The following is a 5,000-nucleotide window of genomic DNA, read 5'->3' as shown; positions in this document are numbered from 1 at the left end:
GGCCTACACCTCCAACACATGGCCTACACCTCCAACACATGGCCTACACCTCCAACACATGACCTACACCTCCAACACATGACCTATACCTCCAACACATGACCTACACCTCCAACATGTGACCTACACCTCCAACATGTGACCTACACCTCCAACACGTGACCTACACCTCCAACACCAACACATGACCTATACCTCCAACACATGACCTACACCTCCAACATGTGACCTACACCTCCAACATGTGACCTACACCTCCAACACGTGACCTACACCTCCAACACGTGACCTACACCTCCAACACGTGACCTACACCTCCAACACGTGACCTACACCTCCAACCACCTCCAACACGTGACCTACACCTCCAACACATGGCCTACACATCCAACACATGGCCTACACCTCCAACACATGACCTACACCTCCAACACATGACCTACACATCAAACACGTGGCCTACACCTCCAACACATGACCTACATGTGTGGTGCTGCTCCAGTTCCCTGTAGTCTAGAGTGAGGAGGTGTGGTGCTGCTCCTGTTCCCTGTAGTCTAGAGTGAGGAGGTGTGGCATGCTCCAGTTCCCTGTAGTCTAGAGTGAGGAGGTGTGGCATGCTCCAGTTCCCTGTAGTCTAGAGTGAGGAGGTGTGGTGCTGCTCCAGTTCCCTGTAGTCTAGAGTGAGGAGGTGTGGTGCTGCTCCAGTTCCCTGTAGTCTAGTCCAGAGTGAGGAGGTGTGGTGCTGCTCCAGTTCCCTGTAGTCTAGTCCAGAGTGAGGAGGTGTGGTGCTGCTCCAGTTCCCTGTAGTCTAGAGTGAGGAGGTGTGGTATGCTCCAGTTCCCTGTAGTCTAGAGTGAGGAGGTGTGGTGCTGCTCCAGTTCCCTGTAGTCTAGAGTGAGGAGGTGTGGTATGCTCCAGTTCCCTGTAGTCTAGAGTGAGGAGGTGTGAGGAGGTGTGGCATGCTCCAGTTCCCTGTAGTCTAGAGTGAGGAGGTGTGGTGCTCTGGCTTCTGTAATGGCCTCATCAGTGGGCCAGCAAACGACTCGCTCAACCCTAACGCTCCAACAAACGAGCATTCAAATCGTCGGCCTCAATGAGCTCACCTACCTACTCATCTTTCCTGACTAGAGGACATACTTTGAGAGTCAGTTTGTGGTCAGTGTGTGATCTCGTGTGTGTGTATACTGGTGAGTGCGCCGGTCTGTGTGTTCTGGTGTGTGTGCTTTGTTCAGTGTGTGTGCTGGTCAAGTGAGTAAATGCAGATCCAGAGAGGTTTGCCTATCTTCATCAAGGCCTTAAAGATTCAAGATCACTGTGCACAGTTCCACTGAGACAGTAAATAAGTTACATTTGTAACTAACTACCCAGGAGTGAACCACATCTAGAGTACCCAGGAGTGAACCACGTCTTAGAGTACCCAGGAGTGAACCACGTCTAGAGTACCCAGGAGTGAACCACATCTTAGAGTACCCAGGAGTGAACCACATCTAGAGTACCCAGGAGTGAACCACATCTAGAGTACCTGGCAGTGAACCACGTCTTCGAGTACCCAGGAGTGAACCACGTCTTAGAGAACCCAGGAGTGAACCACATCTAGAGTACCCAGGAGTGAACCACATCTAGAGTACCCAGGAGTAAACCACATCTAGAGAACCCAGGAGTGAACCACATCTAGAGTACCCGGCAGTGAGCCACATCTAGAGTACCCGGCAGTGAACCACATCTTAGAGTACCCAGGAGTGAACCACATCTAGAGTACCCAGGAGTGAACCACATCTAGAGTACCTGGCAGTGAACCACATCTTAGTGTTATATGGTCTTTTGGGCCCCCACCGTCCACTTCAAAGCAGCGCTGCCTGGAAGGCGCTACGGTTAGGGTCAGATTTGGGGTCAGGGTTAGTTAGGGTCAGATTTGGTTTTAGGGTCAGGGTTAGTTAGGGTCAGATTTGGTTTTAGGTTCAGAGGTAGGATATGGTTTAGGTTCAGGGTTAGTTAGGGTAGGTGCCTTGAAGTTGATGGGTGCAGTGCTGCGTTGAAGTCGACGGTGGGGGCCTGAAAGACCATCTTGCATCATCTTAATAGCTTCCTCAGGTTCTACATTCATTAATAACTATAATGCAGACTAAGTCTCTTTTAAATGGGCTATTAAATGGAATTGGCTTCATATTTCATGCAAATCCTCTCCCTTCATTTACAGTTGATGGATTAGGAGAGCGGTCCTATTAGCATTAGCATAGCAGGCCTTATAGAAGTGTCTGCTGCTGAGAGATGAGTTCTGCCTCGTGTAGGGACACAGTGCTCCTGTAAACACAAGCTCACCCCGCAGGCACGATGCAAACTTCTCTCCACTGTGCTCAATATATAGTTTTAATTGACATTCTGGGTTGAGTTTGTCATGCTCTCCAGAATTTCAAGGACTCATTTGTAGCTAGTGTATGTGCAGACATGCTTGCGTGGGTTTGTGTGTATTTGTGTATGTGTGTGTGTGTGTGTGTGTGTGTGTGTGTGTGTGTGTGTGTGTGTGAATGTGAGAAAGTGAGAGAGGGAGAGAGTGTGTATGTGAGAAAGAATTTTCCCTGCTGGTTGCTAGGTGCTGCATATTATTGCTCAGTATCTGCTCTCTCTCCCCCCCTCCCTCTCTCCCTCCCCCTCTCTCTCTCCCTCCTTCCCTCCCCTCTCCCTCCCCCTCTCTCTCTCCCTCCCTCCCCCTCTCCCTCTCTCCCTCCCCCCCCCCCCCCTCTCTCTTTCTGGACTAAAAAGGACTTTTCCTGAATCCCAACGCCAGCAGGAGGAGCACTGAGTGATCCAGTGTCCAGTGTCTCTGTGTCCCCACCAGTGGCGTGTTTGCGTTGGCTATCATGTGTCCTGTCATCGCCTGTCATGTCTGAGTTACGCCTCCACTCAGCCGCACCTCTCTTGGTAATTGCTGCCGCAGGACCCACGTGTCCTCGCGCTATTTCTCTTCAGATCCGTTTGGCAGACGGCTGCCGGCTCCAAAGTGAACTGACGGCAAACTGCGGAAATGTCATGATATTTTACATCCCGCTCAGCGCCGGGCATCTGACCAGCGGGGGCACAGCTGCTCTTCCTGCCCGTCTCACACACACACACACACACACACACACACACACACACAAGACTCACTGAGATGCTCATCACACACACACACACGCACAAGACACACAAGTCCCTCAGATGCCCATCACACACACACGCACAAGACACACGACTCCCTCAGATGCCCATCACACACACACGCACAAGACACACGACTCCCTGAGATTCCTTCGTTATGAATGACTCAGACTTGGGACCGACTCCCTGAGATTCCTTGGTTATGAATGAATGACTCAGACCTGGGAATGACTCCCTGAGATTCGTTATGAATGAATGACTCAGACTTGGGAATGACTCCCTGAGATTCGTTATTAATGAATGACTCAGACCTGGGAATGACTCCCTGAGATTCCTTCGTTATGAATGAATGACTCAGACCTGGGAATGACTCCCTGAGATTCCTTCGTTATGAATGAATGACTCAGACCTGGGAATGACTCCCTGAGATTCGTTATTAATGAATGACTCAGACCTGGGAATGACTCCCTGAGATTCCTTCGTTATGAATGAATGACTTGTGAAATGGAGGAGAGTGGTGCATAATGCCTCCTGGCATGTCTCATTTGCTGGGGTGGAAAGCCCAATGAAGGGCACCCTTATTACAGTACCTCACCATGTCTCATTTGCTGGGGTGGAAAGCCCAATGAAGGGTACCCTTATTACAGTACCTCACCATGTCTCATTTGCTGGGGTGGAGCCTAATGAAGGGTACCCTTATTACAGTACCTCACCATGTCTCATTTGCTGGGGTGGAGCCTAATGAAGGGTACCCTTATTACAGTACCCTTATTACAGTACCTCACCATGTCTCATTTGCTGGGGTGGAGCCTAATGAAGGGTACCCTTATTACAGTACCTCACCAATGTACAAGCAAGCCTCTTGAATGAACTTGCAGGCATCCATATGATTATTTTATCTCTAGCGGGCCACATATGGGTGGCTGCAGGTTTTTGTCATGTAGACACTTATAGATGTTGTCTAACGTTATGTTTTCTATCAGAATCTTATTTGGATTTTGTCTTGTACACGTTTATAGATGTTGTCTAATGTTATGTTATCTATTAGAATGTTACATGGATTTTGTCATGTGCACATTTATAGATGTTGTCTAATGTTATGTTATCTAATAGAATATTCCATGGAGTTGTTCACATCCAGAGAAGTGTTGGTAACGGCAGCGTGTGAGTGCTCTCAGCAACTCTCCTCCTGCATATTGTTTGCATGAACCACATAATATGAATTCTGAGAGGGGTAGATGTAGCAATATGATATGCCCTCATAACTAGCAAACAATGTGATTTCACACAAATTAATGCTGTCCTCAAGGCCTTGGTTTGTATTTATTTTTGCAAAACATCAGCTGTCTTCATATACTTTGCACATGAACTATGAATACAACAAGCTGTAATATTTCTGTCTTTTCCATTACAAAATGTGATCACGTGTCCATTTGCTTTCCATCTTCCTATCAACACAATAATGATTTAATGAATATATACATTTGGCTGAGACCGCTAGAAGTCACATGATCAATCTGACACCTTCCCATCTGGGATCATTCTTTGTGGTGCTCCGGGTCACCGGCCCTGTTTCCCTCAGGTAGAGTAGAGGTGTTCAGGCCCTGTTGCCCTCAGGTAGAGTAGAGGTGTTCAGGTCACCGGCCCGGTTTCCCTCAGGTAGAGTAGAGGTGTTCAGGCCCGGTTTCCCTCAGGTAGAGTAGAGGTGTTCAGGCCCTGTTTCCCTCAGGAAGAGTAGAGGTGTTCAGGCAACGCTCCTGTCTACAGTGGGGAGAGGGTCACACATCTGAAAATAAAATCCATGGAGGTTGTGAGGGTGGACGTGCGGCTAGTCTCTGCTGCGTTGACCCCGAGTGTCCAGCAGG

General features: G+C 48.8%; 1 protein-coding gene across 1 annotated transcript in view; it reads right to left on the bottom strand.

The window, feature by feature from the left end:
* Nucleotides 1-4,783: 4,783 nt before the first annotated feature.
* The window catches only part of LOC134086941 (chemokine-like protein TAFA-1), a 65,511-nt gene continuing 65,294 nt past the window's right edge, over nt 4,784-5,000 (bottom strand). Inside the window, exon 6 of the mRNA XM_062540139.1 lies at nt 4,784-5,000. This exon is cut by the window's right edge and continues 320 nt beyond it. The gene's annotated coding sequence lies outside the window, so the exon portion shown is untranslated.

This window comes from Sardina pilchardus, chromosome 7 (genome assembly GCF_963854185.1).
Source record: "Sardina pilchardus chromosome 7, fSarPil1.1, whole genome shotgun sequence".
NCBI lineage: Eukaryota > Metazoa > Chordata > Actinopteri > Clupeiformes > Clupeidae > Sardina > Sardina pilchardus.
This window is presented reverse-complemented; position numbering and strand designations above follow the sequence as displayed.